Genomic DNA, 22,461 nt, shown 5'->3' on the forward strand with positions numbered 1-22,461 from the left:
ACTAGAGAAACTGTTTCCGACGACACACACCCTCTATACGTAGGTGACGTGACAGCATCAAGCTTCACCATTCATGTTGCAATCGGATACTGCTGAGTTCTTTCTTCCTTTTACAAACATTATATTGCTTTTATTCTCTTACAAAGAGAGATCCAGTTCGTTACACTGTGTGGAAAATTTGCCCAAGTATATCTGTATTTCGTTTCGAACGTCCAACGACGATACTTTTCTGTACACTAAAGCATCACCAACGAACAATCTGATACTGCTGTTGATCCTATTTGTCCTAAACTTTGGCTTGTTTAGTCATTTCCTTGCGTATATCTGCAGTTACAGACAGCTGCTGTTCACTGCATCAAGTGTAAAAGCTATTGACGTCGTTCTGTATTCCATTACGACTCTGCAGCGAACAATGAGAAAGTTTTGCTGACCCTACCTGATAAGTTGTTATTTGTATTGAGAATTTTAGCGATAAAGTAACTCGTTCTTGAGGCACAACTTACTTTCGACTGCGTTCATTATTGGCCGTGCAGAACAATATGCTTGGTTGTATCAGTCGAACACTAGTCGCATGCTCTTTAGGGTATTTTCATTCTGTCGTTGCATCTACAAAAAAATGCGTGATTTCTTCACCAGACGTGTTCCGCTTAACTGGGGTAAAGCACCATCAGTGGTCTGCAATTAAGTTATTTACATTCCGATTTGCTTTATTGTGTGTCCATGTTGGCACCGATGTGTACACTGTAGAAAGACATTTTATAGTTTTGTAAGCGATATTCTACATGTACGAGTGTATCTACTATTTGAAAGATACCGCACTCCAAAAAAGGAGCTAGGTGAGTTTGTTTTATGAACGACGTTGATCCACGAACATCTGCTTCTTCCGACTGGCTGCAAAATTCCCGCTGCCGAGTGCCGGCGCCTGTGCTGTAACAGGAGAGCACCGCACGCGCTGCGCTCTTGCACTCTTCTTAGTCTTCTTGTTTCCTCTGTCGGCGCCTCACTCATCAAGATAAAGGACCTAATAACTCCGCAGCCACACGAGCGCTCCAATTACGCGAACAACGTCTTTTGATGAGCCTGCACAGACACACACACGCACAAGAACGCACGTTCACTCACTTACACGCGCACACAGACATGAGAGCACACATGTGGAAGCACGTCTGGACAATCACCCAACACACACACACACACACACACACATACAAACACACACTCTCGTGAGAGTGAGAGAGAGAGAGGGTAAGATCTCGTTTTTGTGTTCTGAGGCTGATAACTATGCGTGCTGAAATCACCTCGCCCTAAGCGAGATTTAATTGGAAACTCTGTGTAATAGCACGTTTCAGGCACCAGTTCCTTCCGATTTGTGGCAAAAAAAGTGGACACGCGTGTCGGCTGTGGAAATTATTGTTTACTGCTGTATTTTATCGGCTTTACACGCACGCCCTTTTTAGATAATTGAGCAAGTGATTCACACGTTCACTAATTTATCTTCGAAGAAACCGGCTCAAAGTAACAATGTATGCTTTTCTCGGTAGTGCTCGTTTTCCAATACGATTTATTAGGTGAAAAAGTGAAACTGGTTCGTCGTTACATATGAAAATGTCATATTTCGGGTAAGTTCTAGCGAGATACTTTCAAACACCAAGTAATAATTGAATTTACAATGAAAGTGATTGAAATCTCATCCCACTCATAACAATGCGATGTGTTATTCTAAAAGGCATGATGACTTCTTACAACATCTTATCCCCGATCGATTCCTCTGATGTCCACCAGCTGGCTGAGGCAGTCGGTAGTACACAGTGATGCACTTACAAAATAATAGTAATATTACAATTGATGAATCACAATATGCCTTTCCTAACCGCATGTAGAACCTAAACCACTCGAAACTCAGACTACAGTGAAAGCATGGTGGAAGACTTCCAAAGATTGGAAAATAGTGTTGTATCGTTTCTGAACACACGCCAAATTATAATCAAGGAATAACAACAGAATAAGGTAAGAACGATACAATAGAGCCCACTGCCTTGGACAGTTCAACGATTGTAGTTTCAGCTAGGTTCAGCAGTGCCACTTTACCAGTGCAGCTAGGTAATGTCGTATAGTCTTATTCTCAGTATTGCCCACAAAGCTACTGAGAAGCCGCTGAATGTCAGATGCTTTAATTGTGTTGATATGAAAATAGTTTAGAAAGATGTTCTTCCGTGGATAGTTGTGTCAAAACAAACTTCTAATTAATGACTATAACAGCTTCAACAGCAATAAAACAACTCCATAAAACTCTCTGGAAAATGCATTTCGAAAGGTAGATCAGATGAGAAAGAAGATTATCAGCTGCTTCCATTTCTCGCAACTCCAGTAACACTCATTAACACTGCTTCGCGTAAGCCTCATTTACTGAAATGAAAACTGCACATCGAGACCTGATGTCTGTCCAGTACCCACACATTTCCACAGTACGGCTCACACTAATCAGTTAATCCTTCGACTAACAATGTGTCTAACAGTACCGATAACATGTCGTACAGTCCATTTACTTAGATAGATATGTGTCTGAAACAAGCTGACAGCTTCTCGACTTGCTACTTTAATTTACAGAACCTGTATATGCCAGTTCATTACAAGTTTATGATATATACTTTTTGTTATCGATGCAGCTAGATTACCATGAAACATTACTACTGTTAGACGTTTTTGTACCTAATACCAAATGCTGAATTAAACTCTGTTTTACTGCAGTTACTTTCTACTATTTCAGCACACTTCGGCGCACGTCGAAGGTAAATGTATTTGTACCGCGTGCCCATAACCGCCAAGAATTTTGTGTATTATGTTTTCGAATTCATTTTGCGTTATAACATCTGCCGTAGTTTAAGTAAATAATCGAAGTTAATTGCAACAAAATAAAATTCTTTATCAACATTTTGTTGGTGTATAGCAAGGCCCTTTATTAAAGATATGTAACGCAATTTCAACAAGATTAACCTTGTTACTTTGTACGACTCTAGTCATTGCTTTCAGGGATGGTAAAGGGTACCTCCTCATTGACTAATTTACGGTGAGTAATGTAAGAATTGCCAAATGTTAACATGTATTATGGACCAACTGAATGGAAAATTTTGTTTGATGATGCCTGAATGTAAAGAAAAGGTTCATATTACACTCAAATACAAAAAACGACATTTACACTTTCTAATTTCTACCAATTCCATTACGTTGTGAGGGAAAACACATTGACTGTGATGATGTTTATGCAAATCGTAGGTAAGAAATTCATAGATCTTCTAGAATGGCAGCTGATCGACTCACTTTATTCATTGGAGAAGTTATACAGTGCCTTCCTTTTAATGTGAAGAAAGTCGAAAAGTAATTGCAGCCTTTTGTTGCCATGCTCATTATACTTTTCCGTGTCCTTATAAGTTGACTATTTCTACATAAAGCTACTTAAATAAAATTTTGAGTTAAACATTCGTGGGCGTTCTACAACAAAGAACTACTATACGGTACAGAACAAAAATGGGAGTGTCGGCTGTATGGATATAATTCAGATAACGGCACGTTTAGTTATTTCCTATTAGCTACAAGACAAGCAGCGATGTTCATGGTAAAGCTGAGTGACTGGTACTAATGCACGGCAAACATGTTTTATAGTTAGTCAAGTAAATATTAACGAAACAGTAGCTGACAGTGAGCAACTATAATGTAATGTCATTACAGTCTTCAGTTTCTGTGAACCCCTTTACCATACCAATACTTCGGGCTTAATTCGATCTACGATTTTGACACGCATCCTAAAATCTGATTCCGGTGATAATTCCCATTTTCCTTTCCTGTACGAGTGTTTTTATTTAGCTACGATTTTAATAAATGTTACCTATAGTCATGCTCTACCCATGCTCCATTAGTATAGATTTTGCTAAGAAACGCTAGTAACTTTACACCCAGATACAAATGATTCTTTTAAGAGATTTTATATACCTATATCAGCATAACGACAAGAGCAAAGTGTAGTGTTAATTCACATAAAATGTCCTTGTACTTCTTTGTGGACTCGCATTCGAGAGGACGACGGTTCAAACATGCATCTCGTCTTCCTGATTTAGGTTTCCGTTATTTCCTTAAATCACTTCAGGCAACTGCCGGCATCGTTCCTTTGAAAGAGCACGGCCGATGTCGTTCCCCTAATCCGAGCTAGCGCTCCGTCCCTAGGAGGAGGTGGGAGGAGATTAGTGTTTAACGTCCCATCGACAACGACGTCATTAGGGACGGAGCACAAGCTCGGGTTTGGGAAGGAAGGAGAAAGAAAGCGGGCGTGCACTTTCGGAGGAACCATCTCGGCATTTGCCTGATACGATTTAGGGAAATCACAGAAAACCTGCCGGCCGGAGTACCGAGCAGTTCTAGGCGCTACTGTCTGGAACCGCGTGACCGCTTCGGTCGCAGGTTCGAATCCTGCCTCGGGCATGGATATGTGTGATGTCCTTAGGTTAGTTAGGTTTAAGTACTTCTAAGTTATAGGGGACTGATGACTTCAGAAGTTAAGTCCCATAGTGCTCAGTGCCATTTGAACCATTTTTGAACAGAAAACCTAAATCAAGATGGCCGGATGCGGGTTTGTACCGTCATCCTCCAGAATGCTAGTCCGGTGTGCTAAGTACTGCGCTTCCTCGATCAGTGTTCCGTCTCCAACGACCCCGTTGTCGGTGGGACGTTAAGCGCTAACCTCATCCTCCTCCTCTTCTACTTCTTTCTTGTTCCCATCACTTCCTTCGCTGCTTCATTGATAATGGACCATACCCAGACCTTTCCCGTTTTGCCGCATTGTCTGTTCTGCTTCGCTTAGTAAATTGTTTACCTCTTTGTACTACGTGGTCCCCTGTGTTTTTGTCATGGCAGGGTGACACTGAAAGTTGTGGGGTAGTTGTGCAGTAACGAGATTTTCAGTAAAGGGAACTGCTTGCTTCACCTTTCCACTGATAATCATTTGAACACCAAGTGCATCACTAAATAGTATCAGATCTTTTTTTTAAACTGTCATTCACCACATATTCATATATTTCAATTTAATTTCGTGTTACCTTCAACTACAATCCAGATTTTCACTTCGTGACGCTGATAATCCAAAATTCTTCGCTTCTCACACTTCGGTATCTTTACTCTTGAGAGTCTCTTTATTACGCAACAGTAGACTTTACTTTCGTTTAGAAATTTCTTAATCCAGCTTTCCTGGAATTCTGTAAAGCAAACGTTCCCTGGCATTCTAAACACTAAATTTAATAATTCTTCCACCCGCAGAATCTGCTAGGAAATACAAATGTCTGATCAAATATCTACTACACCTTCGCACCCTTACTGGGAATATGTCGTCAGAGAAAAAGACTACCCTGGGTCCCACAGATTCGGTAGAGCCTGGTGTCTATCAACGTGCTGTATCATTTTATCACAGAAGAGCTTTTATGAACATATTATGATGCTAGCAGTCGATCACTGTAAATACCTGAAAACACTCAAATTGAGTACTGGTGTGAAGAGTTAAGGTGCTGATACTGTTTTATGCGCAATATGTAAGACCGACTAATTTGTCTTCTTAAGGTACTGTGAGCTGTGTTGCTATGCGTGTTCGCTGCCTACACTCCAACCAGAATGTGAAGTGACGCAGCTGTTTACGACTCCTGGCGTCCGTTACGCGCTTTGATAGTTATTCGCTTTTCAGTACCTGCACTGCTATTCCGTGATTTGCACAGTCCCTCACGGATTCAGAAAATATCCCTCTTTTGCAACATATTTAGTCTTCATCCTCATGAGGTAATGAGTGCTATCGACAGAGGATCTCAAATTAATTCCATAATCCCAGATTCCCTTGAAGGCATTTGATACCGTCCCTCACAAGCGGCTTCTTATCAAATTCCATGCCTGTGGAGTATCGAAACCAGTGCGACTGGATTCGTGATTTCCTGTCAGAAAGGTCATATTTCGTAATAACCAACGGAAAAGCATCGAATGAAACAGAAATGATATCTGACGTTCACCAAGGAAGTGTTAGAGGCCGTCTGCTGTTCGTAATCTACATATACCTATTTGCCACACAATGTGAGCAGCCCTCTTAGACTGCTTTCAGAAGACGCTGTCATTTGCCGTCTAGTAAAGATAATCTTTCACCAATTGCAAGATAATTTAGATATGACATCTTTATGGTGCGAAAAATGACAAACTACCATAAATAAAGAAAAGTGTGATGTCATCACATGAGTACCAAACGGAATCCGTTATATTTCTGTTACTCTATAAACGACACAAATCTAAAGACTGTTAGCTCAGCAAAATACTTTGGGATAATAATTATGAGCAACTTAAGCAGTAAAGATCATATAGACAATGGGTGCGGAAGGCGAACCAAAGATCTCGATCTATTGGCAGAACAGTTAGAAGACGCAACAAATCCTCTAAAGAGAATGATTACACGGCGCTTGTCCACTCTCTAGTGAATATTGGTGTGCGCTATGGGGTCCTTACCATATAGGCCTGACGGAGGACATCGGAGAGAAGTTCAAACAAGGTAGCTCTTACTGAATTATGATACGCAATTTGGAGCGGCAGTCACCAAGGCAAAGGAATTTCTCGTTGCGGGAAGATATTTTCAGGAAATTTCAGTGATCAGGTTTTCTGTTGACTCTCATTTATATAGAGAGAAATGACCATCGTCTCGAAGAAAGGGAAATCAGAGATCGCGAGGGAAGATTTAAGTGCCAGTGTTTCCTGCGAGTTGTCCTTGTGTGGGGTCGTAGAGGAGTCAAGCATTGAAATCTGCAGAAATTTACCGAAGGATGGCACTTCTGTCATGCTGAACGATTCTCTTCAGTCGTCGTTGGTCCCATACTTGCTGGATATTTTCCGGCTGCAGCAGTGTGAAAGAGGTTCGATGGACCCTCTATCTGGCTCCTAAGCGGGAACTGCATAGTTTCCATTGTAGATGGGGATGGGGATGATTACAACTCTGGTAGATGAGATGGCTGATGAGACATTAAGAAATTGCCTGTCGGATCCCAAACCCTTACTTAAACTGAAACCTCTGCCACATTTATAACGGACTCCGACATCTTTATTTCGATTAATTTAGCCTGTTAAGAAATTTTGCATAGGCAACACGATACTGGTCTCGTCGTATTTCATTTCTTGATCATATTCGATGCTGTGGACGGTGAGGGATGGTTTGCTTGGATGTTTTTGTGGGGTTTGTCGCTGGTGTCCCTTGCACCTCTCTTCGCTGTTATGGTGGTTCGGCCCACATATGACATTCCACATTCGCAAGGAACACGGTACACACGCGTCTTTAGGACACCTAGCAAGCGAGATCTGCAATACTTAAGTCTGATGGAGTGAAGGCAGCAAGCACACATAACACGTTTCACAACAGTAGAAAAAGACGACTGGGTTTGTCTTAGAAATATTAAGCATGAAAGGGAGTAAATAACTCGTTCTTGCAACTGAAAGTACACGATTAACCGATCATGCTGAGAAAAACCGGACGATAATACTCACAATATGGTTCAACTAACGGGATGGTTTAACTCCTTTTGCGTCTCTACTTCCTTTTATTTTTGTTTATTTTTTCTTTCTCTTCCTTTTTTACATTTCTATACTGTTAGTCAATTTGAACACCCATTAGTTCGGAACACTTTGTGTGGGTGTAATTCTTATTTGAGAATCACTGACAGTTTTCGAGCTCTAAGGACAAGATTCGTTAGCCCTTAGCCCTTAATTGGAGCCGAAGAATCCACCTCGGCTACAAACAACGACGCGAGATCTGCAATTCTAAAGTCTGATGGAGTGAAGGCAGCAAGCACACATAACACGTTTCACAACAATAGAAAAAGACGACTGGGTTTGTCTTAGAAATATTAAGTATGAAAGGGAGTCAACAACTCGTTCTTGCAACAGAAAGTACACGATTAACCGATCATGCTGAGAAAAGCCGGACGATAATACTCACAATGACATTTACAAAGATTAATTTGTCAGTTTTTAGTACACAATTTTTCGTGGATCAGATAGCAATTATTTAAAATATAAAACTGAAATGAAATTGTGAAGTGTTGGCTCCGTGACGCCAACTTTGGACCGTGTTTTAATGCTGCTTTATACACAGAACACGGATTTCCCAAAATAGATGTTTTACAAAATATTTGTGATTTTAATCCTCAAAATTTCTTTAATTTTTTTCTATCATTACAGGATTTTACGGAGAGCTGGATGTCATGTTTCAAAGGTATTGGGAATTGAAGCATAAATATTAACATAAATATTACTGGGAACTAGTTAATGTGTGTAGACTTTTATATTTACGTACAGCTCAATTTCCTGAAAATCTTTAAGATGATTTTAACAGTGATGTTGCAGTTTCAATGTTTTTTATTCATTAGATGGTGTACAGCAACAGATCTGAAGGCAGTTCATTTAAGTTTTCTCTTTCACTGTATTCTCAAACCCATGAACCTTCATCAATAGGACCAATAATCAGCTTTGGGTTTTTAGTAACGTATGAAGAGGGATTTTGTAGGAAGGAAACTAATGTAATACATGTCTACCCGAAAACACCTTACAAATTGCTTAAACAATCCCAGTTAGATTTACAGTACTGGAAGGAACATGTTTTGTGGTGTACAAGTGGTTCGTACAATGTGATTTTAGTCCAGGTATAGAACGTTTCCAATTTGGCCATATCCTTACTGTATAATGCTTTCGCTTTCCCTGGTTGCCCCATTTACATAAAAACTAGTGTACGTAGTCTGCTGGCTTAATGAAATTTCTATAGTAAAATAAACTCTAGTCCCTTATCAAAAAAGTGTAGTTTCCAGAAGAAAACTGACAGCGGTTTAGGAATCAGCGTAAAAGAGTTAGTTAAGAATAGACATCTGGTTTTAATGATCGGATATCATGCAGACTGGTGTTACCCCTTACTAATGTAACCATGAGATAATGCATTTGATTTCAAAATCAATTCAAAAAGTTATCGTTCTGAAATAAAAAGTACTGCCATTCTGACTCCAGACATGCCAGTCGCATCCGATCTATCGCCGACTCATCCCCCGGCAGTGGTATCGTTGACGTGTGTATGGACGTGTTGGGTCTGCATGTGTCTCCCGGTCATTATGAGGTTAGCAGATCCGATGGTTCAACTAACGGGATGGTTTAACTCCTTTTGCGTCACCACTTCCTTTTATTTTTGTTTATTTTTTCTTTCTCTTCCTTTTTTACATTTCTATACTTTTTTTCCAGTTTGTTATTTATTTCTTTCTGTTCGTTATTTTTTATTTATTCACTCTTTGTGTTCTTACATCAGCACTTTCATTTCAGATTTATTTAATGCCATTCAAATCGTGATGCAGTACGACTCTGAGTATCTACTTAGTCATTCAGGACTTTACATTCAATACTTTTCAAAAATTGCGGTATAGTATGATGATGATGAAGTAAAAGTGGAATGTACAATGCGGAGGTGTTATACATCTGCGTCGTTATATTTTATTTATGTAATCTTACATATTTTAAGAATTTAAACTAATGAAAATTTGGTCCTATCGACATCGAGGTCATTAGAGACGGAGCACAAGGGAGCTCGGATTGTGTCAGTGATGGGGAAAGAAATCAGCCGTGCCCTTTCAAAAGAACTATCCAGAAATATGCCAGGAGAGCTTTAGGGAAATCACGGGAAACGTAAATCAGGATGGCTGGACGTGGGTTTGGACCATCGTCCTCCCGACTGTGAGTTCAATGTGCAAATCACTACGCCAACTCGCTCTGTGAAGAATTTAAACTTTTTTCCTTTTTTGAGAGAATGATTGGAGCATTACAGTTATAAAAGAATTAAGAATCTCGTCTCTTCGAAAGGAAAGTACAACCAAAATGAAAAAAAATAATAATCCAGGTCTGAAGTAGCAATCTGTTCCAATTTTCCCATGAAGAATAGTACCCCTGGCAGTAGCAGTGTAAGTAGGCTGTTTAGGTTTTTATATTGGTAACGCTACGTAGCGCGCTGTATGAAAATCACTGGCTGTGCTGTGTGCAGTCTGTCGGCTGGTTGGCATTGTTGAAATATTCGATATTGTAGTGTAGGGCAGTTGGATATGAACAGCCCGTAGCGTTGCGCAGTTGGAGGCGAGCCGCCAACAGTGGTGGATGTGGGGAGAGAGATGGCAGAATTTTGAGAGCGGACGATCTAGACGTGTGTCCATCAGAAAGAGTAAATTTGTATTATTGGATATCAGGAACTGATACATATATATGATGACTTTTGAACATTATTAAGGTAAATACATTGTTTGTTCTTTATCAAAATCTTTCACTTGGTAACTGTGCCTATCAGTAGTTAGTGCCTTCAGCGCTCGCTGGATTGCAGTAGCTGTGAGGTAAGTGATTCATGAAAGGTAGAGGTTATTGTTAGTCAGGGCCATTCTTTTGTAGGGATTATTGAAAGACAGATTGCGTTTCGCTAATAATATTGTATGTCAGTTTAGTGATGATCAGAATAAGTAAAGAGAGAAATGTCTGAGTACGTTCAGTTTTGCTCAGCTGTTTGAAAATCAAATAACGTAAGAGGTTTATCAGAACAGTAATTCACTAATTTTTTTAAGGGGACGTTTCAACAGGAACTGAACCGCAGTTTCCTTAATCACTGTCAGCCGCACTGACCATATAGCAACAAAACCAGACCCATCCTCATAAGGAAGTGTAAAATTATAAAATGAAATCGGAAAAGATTCTATGAATCTGCAGGATTGTAATAAAAACGTACAACAAAAATCGCTGATAGTAAATTTCAAGATCCAATTTCAAAGTTATTGCACTTTATTTCAAGCGGTACTTCATTCAAAATAAGATTTCACTTTATACTCCATGGACACAAGAAGAAGTGAAGTGTGGTTGAGGGAAAGTAATGTCCGTTGAGACTAGTAGGAAGGAAAGGAGCGGAAGCAGTTCTTACAGGTCTCAATTTCTGGAGGCAGTTTTCCTTCCGCACGGAGCGGTAGGAAGCACTCTCGGAGACGCAGAAAGTATCGGAACAGCGATCATATCGGCCATGGCGGCGAAACGATTTATGGACTGTTTAATTCGCCCTGGGCGCCCCAGGGTGCCATGTGGCAGGCAGGCAGGCAGTACGTATTTCTGCCGGCGCGGCGCCACTTGTAGTTATGTTTCCGTTTCTGGGGGCGCAGCGCCGCCCCGCGGCCGTTTCCGCAGCACGCGCCGCGCCTCGGACGTGACCGGCCAGCCGATGGGCCGGCAGGGGGCCGATCGTATCGCGGGCACCGTTAGTGCATTCCTTCGTTATCGGCGGCGCCGTGTGAGCGCGAAAAGCTCCCCGTTTGTATTCAGGCAGGTGAGCCGCGGCCGGCGGCGGTCCGGCCCACCCGTGAGGGTGTGAATGTGTCTGTGTGCGGGTGAGAGAGAGCAGTACCATCGAGGAGCATGAAAGAGCGCCAAGGGAACTGCTATTACAGGTTCTTGTCTCCGTCGCTGTATTGGTGCGACTACGAAGTCTATAGGGATGAAGACCACCGTTTACTTACAGTGTCAAATTTGGATAACTCCGCACGCTTATACATCTACATCTACATACACACTCCGCAATCCTCCATACGGTGCGTGGCGGAGGGTACCTCGTACCACAACTAGCATCTTCTCTTCCTGTCGCACTCCCAATGAGAACGAGGGAAAAATGACTGCCTATATGCCTCTGTACAAGCCGTAATCTCTCTTATCTTTGTGGTATTTCTGTGAAATATAAGTTGGCGGCAGTAAATTTGTACTGCAGTCAGGCTCATATGCTGGTTCTCTAAATTTCCTCAGTAGCGATTCACGAAAAGAACGCATCCTTTCCTCCAGAGACTCCCACCCGAGTTCATGATGCATTTCCGTAACACTCGCGTGATGATCAGACCTACCAGTAACAAATCTAGCAGCCCGCCTCTGAATTGCTTCTATGTCCTCCCTCAATCCGACCTGAAAGGGGTTCCAAACGCTCGAGCAGTACTCAAGAATAGGTCGTATTAGTGTTTTATAAGTGGTATCTTTTACAGATGAACCACATCTTCCCAAATTTCTACCAATGGACCGAAGACGACTATCCGCCTTCCCCACAACTGCCATTACATGCTTGTCCCACTTCATATCGCTGTGAAATGTTACGCCCATATATTTAATCGACGTCACTGTGTCAAGCGCTACACTACTAATGGAGTATTCAAACATTACGTGATTCTTTTTCCTATTCATCTGCATTAATTTACATTTATCTATATTTAGAGTTAGCTGCCATTCTTTACACCAATCACAAATCCTGTCCAAGTCATCTTGTATCCTCCCACAGTCAATCAACGACGACACCCTCCCGTACACCACAGCAGCATCAGCAAACAGCCGCACATTGCTATCCACCCTATCCAAAAGATCATTTATGTATGACAACAGCGGACCTACCACACTTCCCTGGGGCGCTCCAGATGATATCCTCACATCCGATGAACACTCACCATCGAGGACAACGTACTGGGTTCTATTACTTAACAAGTCTTCGAGCCAATCCCATATGCTCGTACCTTAGTTAGGAGTCTGCAGTGGGGCACCGAGTCAAACGCTTTCGGGAAGTCAAGGAATATGGCGTCCGTCTGATACCCTTCATCCATGGTTCGCAAGATATCATGTGAGAAAAGGGCGAGTTGCGTAGTTAAGTATTTGCTTTCGACGACTGCCTCCGTCATCATAGTAAGGAGCTAGGTGTCGAGCCTCGCATTTCTAAGCCAAAAGGGTTATATATTATAGGCTGCATTACATCATAATATCACATATATAGCGCCAGCTGCAGCCATATATTAATTTGGTTCACTGAATTGAGTCACATACGAGCACGTAAGAAAAACTTTTACACTAGTGGTGTTTAGAAGACACTACTTTACTTAATTACGTCACAGAAGTTGAAGAGAATCGTCCAGGAGGATCAGTGTGAAAGGAAGTGGGTACTGAAGTACTAAGGAATGATGATGTTGTGGTTGGCAGGAGAGCCAACACCGTTTTACTAGAGGAGGCCGAAAAGCACGCGCTTTAGCTCACGCAGGCTGGCGTGGGGTCTGGAACAGGACAAGGAAATTAGAATTTAGATAAACGGACGTAGCTGCTGGAATACTTAACTTTAATCCATTAATGATGAACGTCGGTCTTGCGGTACATGATTCACAATATCAATAGTAACGGATAATGGCGCCTTGCTAGGTCGTAGCAAATGACGTAGCTGAAGGCTATGCTAAACTATCGTCTCGGCAAATGAGAACGTAAGGCAGTGTACCATTGCTAGCAAAGTCGGCTGTAAAACTGGGGCGAGTGCTAGGAAGTCTTTCTACTGCCGTGTGGCGGCGCTCTGTCTGCAATCACTGATAGTGGCGACACGCGGGTCCGATGTATACTAACGGACCACGGCCGATTTAAAGGCTACCACCTAGTAAGTGTGGTGTCTGGCGGTGACACCACATTCCTCCCCCGCAAATCGGCGTACGGTTGTGGCATAAGGCTTCCGCCCGCAGTGGGGAGGACCCCATGTAGACGTATGCGACGAGGTGGGGAGCCTAACAACAGGCGAGGCTGTGCCACCCGCACCCTGCCATTCGGACCGCGGGAAGCTAGGAAACGCCTGAAAACCTGCTCCAGGGTCACGCCAACATGCGGTGTATGCGCTCGCAGAGAGACAGGAGGGGCCGAAGGGTCGACCTCCATCGGGCCGGGGCACCCGACGGGCGAAAACGACATATGGTCCGGAGCGGGCAAGAGTTCCATGTCGGAGGACAACTGGTCACGGGAAGCGATCGGCGGCGCCAGGGAGGCGCCCGGCGGTTGCTGCGACGCGTCCACTGCGGGCGTCGCCGGCGGGAGAACAGACGGCGGCGGCGGTGGCGGCGGCGGCGCGTTGCCATGGGGCAAAATGGAAGGCAGCGTCGGTAACACCTGGGGCTGAGGCGAGCCAGTAGATGGGTCCCCAGGGCGCTGACCGGACAGCACCGTCGCTGAAAGCAGACGGCGAGCGGCAGATCCCGTGCGACGACAGAGGCGCAGCTGGTTGAGATGGCGGCGCACCTCACTAGAGGCCCCCAAAACCAGATACATAGCGCGTCCGAGGCAGCGAAGAATGCGCCCTTCGAGCCAACGCCGTGAACCACGGTAGTGGCGGTAGTAGACAACGTCGCCTGGGGCAAAAGCAGGTGTCTGCCGCTGCACAGGAACCTGATGCGGCGGATGTAGCAAATACATCAAGGTTCGATGAGGGCGACCGTGGAGCAACTCAGCCGGCGAGCGACCATCTCGGGGCTGAGAGCGATACGAGAATGCAACACTTTTAACTTCAACATTTGTGACTTGAAAGTCCTGACCAATCGTTCAGCGGCACCCTTTGACTGTGGCGAAAACGGCGCGGACGTCAGATGTTGAATACTATTGGCCTTGCAGAATGACTGAAATTCTGCGGACATGAATTGTGGGCCATTGTCGGAAACAATAGTCCGTGGAAGACCTTCAATGCAAAAGATAGCAGATAACGCTTGGATGGTGCAGATGACGTCGTGGAAGACATCCGGACAACAAAAGAAAATTTAATGAATGAATCTACCACAACCAACCATCGAGCATTCCAGAATGGACCAGCAAAATCGATGTGTAAGCGTTGCCAAGGGAAAGTGGCTTTTGGCCATGCAAAGAAGTTCCGCGATGGTGCTGATTGTTGTTCGCCATACACCATGCAAGAAGAGCACATATTCGTAATCGCGGCATCGCTTCCGAACCAAGTACAGTGCTGACGAACAAGTTGTTTCGTTCTCACTATACCCCAATGTCCTTGGTGGAGAAGCTGTAAGACAGAGGACTGTAACGAACGTGGTACCACGACCCTAGACTGATCATTATAAGAAAGCAACAGCAAAGCACCACGTCGTAAAAAAGGCTCTCCTGGTGAGCAAAAAATGGCGAACCAACGCATCCCCGATCCGTGACTTTGACAAGGGCCATTGCTTAGCAACAAGACGCTGAACGGTAGTAAGGAAAGGGTCGGCAGCTGTAGCTGTAGCTACAGGACGAAAATCAATCGGAAACGATTCGACCACGTCATCGGTTTCCGAATCAATGAACATGCAAGCAAGTTCGGAGGAATCGAATGCTCTATCCTCAGCAACAGGCAAACGGGACAACGCATCGGCGTTTCCGTTCTTAGCAGTGGACCGATACAACATATTGTAGCGGTACTGTGAGAGGAAAATAGGCCAGCGAATGAATTTCTGCGCTGTAAGTGGAGGTACAGGCTTGTTCGGATGAAAAAGCGATGTCAAAGGTTTGTGGTCTGTGATTACGGTACAATGACGAACATACAAGAAGTCATGAAACTTTGTAACACCAAATACGAGAGCCAATGATTCTTTCTCGATCTGTGAATAGTTTCTTTGCGCCGACGAGAGCAATGTGGACGCAAAGGCAATAGGGCGATCGTGCGATCCATCTTTGTGCGCAAGCACAGCACCGATCCTGAAATACGATGCATCCACCATCAACAAAAGAGGCTTCTGGGGATCGAATGGCGTAAGGCAAGTATTGGAAAGCAACGCCGATTTCAACTGGCGAAAGGCGCGCTCGCATTCCGTCGTCCAGACGAACGGAACACCTTCACGGCGTAAGCGATGAAGCGGAGCTGAAATGGAAGAGGCATGTGGCACATATCTGTTATAGTAATTCATTTTTCCCAGCACACTCTGTAGCTGCTTCAAATTCTGCGGCGAAGGCAAGTCTTGTATGGCACGAAGGTGTGTGGGACTGGGATGTATGCCTTGGGCATTGAGTACATGTCCCAGGTATGGCAAATCACGAGAAAAAAACACACATTTGTCCTTCTGCAAGCGAAGACCATTTTGTCGCAAGACCTGAAATAATGTTCTGAGATTGGCCAAATGTTCTTCTTCCGTCTTTCCGGAGATCACAATACCGTCCAGATAATTTGCTGCAGTAGCGACCGACGCACAAACAGTTTGTAGATATTGCTGAAACAATGCAGCGGCGGATGCACACCCGAATGGCAGTCGTTTGAATCGATACAAACCAAGATGCGTGTTAACCACCAAAACGCGCTGGGATTCTTCGTCAACCGGTATTTGCAAGTACGCATCTGCGAGGTCCAACTTCGAAAAATATTTACCAGGGCGCAGTTTGTCAAAAAGATCTTCCGGGCGGGGTAAAGGAAAAGTTGCAGTCACTAGTTGTGGATTCACTGTCGCCTTGAAGTCCACACAAAGTCCCAATTTTCCGGAAGGTTTTGGCAAAATTACTAAGGGTGATGCCTGCACACGATCAATTAAACCTTGTGATTCCAAATCGTGTAATGTTTTTGCGACCTCATCACGCAATGCGTGAGGAACATTGCGCGCTCTGAAAAATTTCGGTTGCGCGTTTACTTTCAGTTCGAAATGTGCTTTATAGTTCTTAGCGCAACTGAGGCCCGGTGCTAAAAGTCTGCAAATTCTTCACATAGACGAGAAACACTGTCTGAAGGCACAGTGTGGTTCACTGATAGGACCTGATTTACTACAGACAAGTTAAAGAACTGAAATAAATCGAAACCAAACAAGTTCACTGCAGAAGAAGCACGAAGGATGTAAAATGACACAAGTTTTGTTTGTCCTTTGTATGTTTCAAGAAGGCTGCACTGTCCTAACACAGGGATCTCTTGACCTGAATAGCTAGTTAACTTAACATTTGCAGCACGCAACGGAGGTGTGCCCAGCAATTTGTAAGTGTCTTGATTGATCAGTGAAACTGCAGCCCCGGTATCGAGCTGGAATGGTATCACTTTGCTGTTAATGTCCAAGTCCACAAAAAGTTTATTGTCCTGCTGACGACAAGAGCGACTGTCTCATGAAACGTGAACTGACACTGGTACAAAATCACTTGCGACTTGATGGGAGTTCCGGCGATGTCGACGTACACTATTTGTGGGACGAACGAGTGGAGTGGAATGAACTACATGAATTTCCTTGGGTGAAGTTTCACAAGCCTGAGTATCCTTGGTTCGAATCCGGCGCGAAGCAAAGGCCCTGGAATGGTTGTGAGTTTCTGATATGAGCTCTGAACATGTCCTTTTTTTATTACAGAAAAAGCCAATAGCTTGGCGTGACGGGCAATTCTCACGCGAATGTCTAGTAGCGCACCGTGGACATGATTTTAGCACTACATTTGCTTGCTGTCACGGCACACGTGGCTGAGAGCCTGGCGGCCAGGCTCGAGGACTGTTTACTGTTCCGTGCAGCTTGCTGGGCGGGCCGGTTAACCTGACACACGGGAGGCGAAGTTTCAAATGATTCCTGATCAAAGTCAAGTGTGTCCTGCCGATCCAATATGTCCATCACTTGTTGATGGGAGGGATTGACTAGTTTCAAAATCTGTTCCCTTATACGAACATTAGACACGTTCTGTGCAATTGCATCACGTACCATAGTATCTGAATAAGGGAGTCCACATTGACACTCAAAAGCACAATCCCTAGTAAGGCCTTGCAAGGTTGCAACCCACTCCCAATTAGTCTGATCTGCCGTACGTTTTGTACGAAAGAAGGTATACCGTTTCGCAACGACATTGACTGATTCTTTGAGATATGCATCTAATACAGACAAAATTTCTTCTTAGGACACAGTTGCTACGCCGCGTCGGGGAAATAATTTGACTATCACACGGTACGCGTTCACCCCGACTGATGACAACAAAAAAGGCTGCCGCTCGTTACCTTGAATTCTGTAGGTGGCGAGATGGAATCCAAATTGGCGTGACCACTCCGTCCAGCTTTCCAGTGCAGCATCAAAAAGTCGAAAAGTTCGTGCAACTGCGTGTTGTGGCTGCGTTAGCGGTGGAGCGGCTGCTGACGCATCGTTTTGCATTGCACGTTCACCCTGGACGAGATCCAGTAACGCCTCCGTCTGCTGATTCTGTAAGCGATAAAATTCGTACAGTACATCTGGAGACTGTGGCGAAGCCTTTTTTTTTTTTTGGTCATCAGTCTACTGACTGGTTTGATGTGGCTCGCCACGTTTTTTTTTTTTTTTTTGGTCATCAGTCTACTGACTCGTTTGATGTGGCTCGCCACGAATTCCTTTCCTGTGCTAACCTCTTCATCTCAGAGTACCACTTGCAACCTACGTCCTCAATTATTTGCTTGACGTATTCCAATCTCTGTCTTCCTCTACAGTTTTTGCCCTCTACAGCTCCCTCTAGTACTATGGAAGTCATTCCCTCATGCCTTAGCAGATGTCCTATCATCCTGTCCCTTCTCCTTATCAGTGATTTCCACATATTCCTTTCCTCTCCGATTCTGCGTAGAACCTCCTCATTCCTTACCTTATCAGTCCACCTAATTTTCAACATTCGTCTATAGCACCACATCTCAAATGCTTCGATTCTCTTCTGTTCCGGTTTTCCCACAGTCCATGTTTCACTACCATACAATGCTGTACTCCAGACGTACATCCTCAGAAATTTCTTCCTCAAATTAAGGTCGATATTTGATATTAGTAGACTTCTCTTGGCCAGAAAAGCCTTTTTTGCCATAGCGAGTCTGCTTTTGAGGTCCTCCTTGCCCCGTCCGTCATTGGTTATTTTACTGCCTAGGTAGCAGAATTCCTTAACTTCATTGACTTCGTGACCATCAATCCTGATGTTAAGTTTCTCGCTGTTCTCATTTCTACTACTTCTCATTACCTTCGTCCTTCTCGTATTTACTCTCAAACCATTTGCATACTCATTAGACTGTTTATTCCGTTCAGCAGATCATTTATTACTTCTTCACTTTCACTCAGGATAGCAATGTCATCAGCGAATCGTATCATTGCTATCCTTTCACCGTGTATTTTAATTCCACTCCTGAACATTTCTTTTATTTCCATCATTGCTTCCTCGATGTACAGATTGAAGAGTAGCGGCGAAAGGCTACAGCCTTGTCTTACACCTTTCTTAACACGAGCACTTCGTTCTTGATCGTCCACTCTTATTATTCCCTCTTGTGTGTTGTACATATTTTACATGACCCGTCTCTCCTTATAGCTTACCGCTACTTTTTTCAGAATATCGAACAGCTTGCACCATTTTATATTGTCGAACGCTTTTTCCAGGTCGACAAATCTTGATTTTTCTTTAGCCTTGCTTCCAATATTAGCCGTAACGTCAGAATTGCCTCACTCGTCCCTTTACTTTTCCTAAAGCCAAACTGATCGTCACCTAACGCATTCTCAATTTTCTTTTCCATTATTCTGTATATTATTCTTCTAAGCAGCTTGGTTGCGTGAGCTGTTAAGATGATTGTGCGATAATTTTCGCACTTGTCAGCTCTTGCCGTCTTCGGAACTGTGTGGATGATGCTTTTCCAAAGGTCAGATGGTATACCGCCAGACTCATATATTCTACACACCAACGTGAATAGTCGTTTAGTTGCCACTTCCCCCAATGATTTTAGAAATTCTGATGGAATGTTATCTATCCCTTCTGCCTTATTTGACCGTAAGTCCTTCAAAGCTCTTTTAACTTCCGATTCTAATACTGGATCACCTATTTCTTCTAAATCGACTCCTGTTTCTTCTTTTATCACATCAGACAAACCTTCACCCTCATAGAGGCTTTCCATGTATTGTATCCACCTATGTGCTCTCTCCTCTGCATTTAACAGTGGAATTCCCGTTGCACTCTTAATGTTACCACCGTTGCTTTTAATGTCACCAAAGGTTGTTTTGACTTTCCTGTATGCTGAGTCTGTCCTTCCGACAATCATATCTTTTTCGATGTCTTCACATTTTTCCTGCAGCCATTTCGTCTTAGCATCCCTGCACTTCCTATTTATTTCATTCCTCAGCGACTTGTATTTCTGTATTCCTGATTTTCCCGGAACATGTTTGTACTTCCTCCTTTCATCAATCAACTGAAGTATTTCTTCTGTTACCCATGGTTTCTTCGCTGCTACCTTCTTTGTACCTATGTTTTCCGTTCCAACTTCTGTGATGGCACTTTTTAGAGATGTCCATTCCTCTTCAACTGTACTGCCTACTGCACTATTCCTTATTGCTGTATCTATAGCGTTAGAGAACTTCAAACGTATCTCGTCATTCCTTGGTACTTCCGTATCCCACTCCTTTGCGTATTGATTCTTCCTGACTAATGTCTTGAACTTCAGCCTACTCTTCATCACTACTATATTGTGATCTGAGTCTATATTTGCTCGTGGGTACGCCTTACAAACCAGTATCTGATTTCGGAATCTGTGTCTGACCATGGTGTAATCTAATTGAAATCTTCCCGTTTCTCCCGGCCTTTTCCAAGTATGCCTCCTCCTCTTGTGATTCTTTAACAGGATATTCACTATTACTAGCTGAAACTTGTTACAGAACTCAATTAGTCTTTCTCCTCTTTCATTCCTTGTCCCAAGCCCATATTCTCCTGTAACTTTTACTTCTACTCCTTCCCCTACAACTGCATTCCAGTCGCCCATGACTATTAGATTTTCGTCCCCCTTTACATACTGCATTACCCTTTCAATATCCTCATACACTTTCTCTATCTGTTTATCTTCAGCTTGCGACGTCGGCATGTATACCTGAACTATCGTTGTCGGTGTTGGTCTGCTGTTGATTCTAATTAGAACAATCCGGTCACTGAACTGTTCACAGTAACACATCCTCTGCCCTACCTTCCCATTCATAACGAATTCTACACCTGTTATACCATTTTCTGCTGCTGTTGATATTACCCGATACTCATCTGACCAGAAATCCTTGTCTTCCATCCACCTCACTTCACTGACCCCTTCTATATCTAGATTGAGCCTTTGCATTTCCCTTTTCAGATTTTCTAGTTTCCCTACCACGTTCAAGCTTCTGACATTCCACGGCCCGACTCGTAGAACGTTATCCTTTCGTTGATTATTCAATCTTTTTCTCATGGTAACCTCCCCCTTGTCAGTCCCCTCCCGGAGGTCCGAATGGGGAACTATTCAGGAATCTTTTGCCAATGGAGAGATCATCATGACACTTCTTCAATTGCAGACCACATGTCCTGTGGATACACGTTACGTGTCTTTAATGCAGTGGTTTCCATTGCCTTCTGCATCCTCATGTCGTTGATCATTGCTGATTCTTCCGCCTTTAGGTGCAATTTCCCACCCCTAGGACAAGAGAGTGCCCCGAACCTCTATCCGCTCCTCCGCCCTCTTTGACAAGGCCGTTGGCAGAATGAGGCTGACTTCTTATGCCGGAAGTTTTCGGCCGCCAATGCTGATTATTTATCAAAATTTAGGCAGTGGCGTGGATCGAACCCGGGACCGAAGACGTTTTGATTATGAATCAAAGACGCTACCCTTTTTTTTTATATGATTACATTTAGGGAGCGTGTACAAATGAGAATTCTAGTAACTAAGTGTTACAACAACAAAGGTGGCATAAAAGAGTAATCAAAAAATAAAAATATAAACCACTGATGTAATTCTAACTAAAAGGTTCTTCAATAATGTTACTGGTTCCACTTGGAGCCTCGCCATCGTTATCTGAAATCTCCAATAGCGCCTTTGAAGGGCATCTGCAACGGAGGCATTCTGCTTCGCTAGTGCCTCAAGGAAAACAGTATCCTTGCAGCAGCTTGTCTCTTCCTTTGGTCATGGTTGACAAGGCAGAACGTTGAGCCGTTAGTGTGATGCGGCACAGCACATTAACCACAGCCTGGCACTCCCCAGCTGAGTGGGGGATTCACGAAAATGCTGCGTAAATAATTTGCGAAGAGCGTACGGTATTTCGGTGTGCGTTCGAGGGCATTGTGAGCATTTTGTAGGAACCACCAGTAATCAAGCTGCTCTTTCTCTCCGTCGCTAATGATGTAAGCAACGGTAAGTCCTTTGAACCATGTAAGCGCATGATATTTTGCAGCCGGAAAGAAAGTTTCATCGCGACAGAGTAGGGTCTGCGGGTCAATCATATCAGGTGTGACCCGGAGGTAACAAGCCAGTATCTTCTGTGTTAGTCGCCAAACTCCGGACGATGATGCGTAAGTAAAACGATGTTCATCGGTATCCAAAAGGTGACAATCTGGGCAATAAGGGGAGTCTGACAGTCCAAGAGTGTGAAGTCGCTGGCGTGTGGCATTTTTTTGTTGGCGATCTGATACCACTTCGAACGCACCGTGGATGACAGAAAGTGGTGGTGTATCGTTTTCCACACTCTTGGCCAGTGAACCGTAGGGTACTTGTTTTCCACCACGTTATGGTGAACAGCCCGCAGAAGGTTGGTATAAAAATTTTTCGCCTTTGGTGGACGTGTGGCGGAGAGGTTCGAGCTGACATAGCTGTAATCAAGTATGAAGGTCGACACATGGGAGAGCTGTGGTGCGACGTGCGCAACCGACACCGGC

This window comes from Schistocerca cancellata, chromosome 5 (genome assembly GCF_023864275.1).
Source record: "Schistocerca cancellata isolate TAMUIC-IGC-003103 chromosome 5, iqSchCanc2.1, whole genome shotgun sequence".
NCBI classification, from domain to species: Eukaryota; Metazoa; Arthropoda; class Insecta; order Orthoptera; family Acrididae; genus Schistocerca; species Schistocerca cancellata.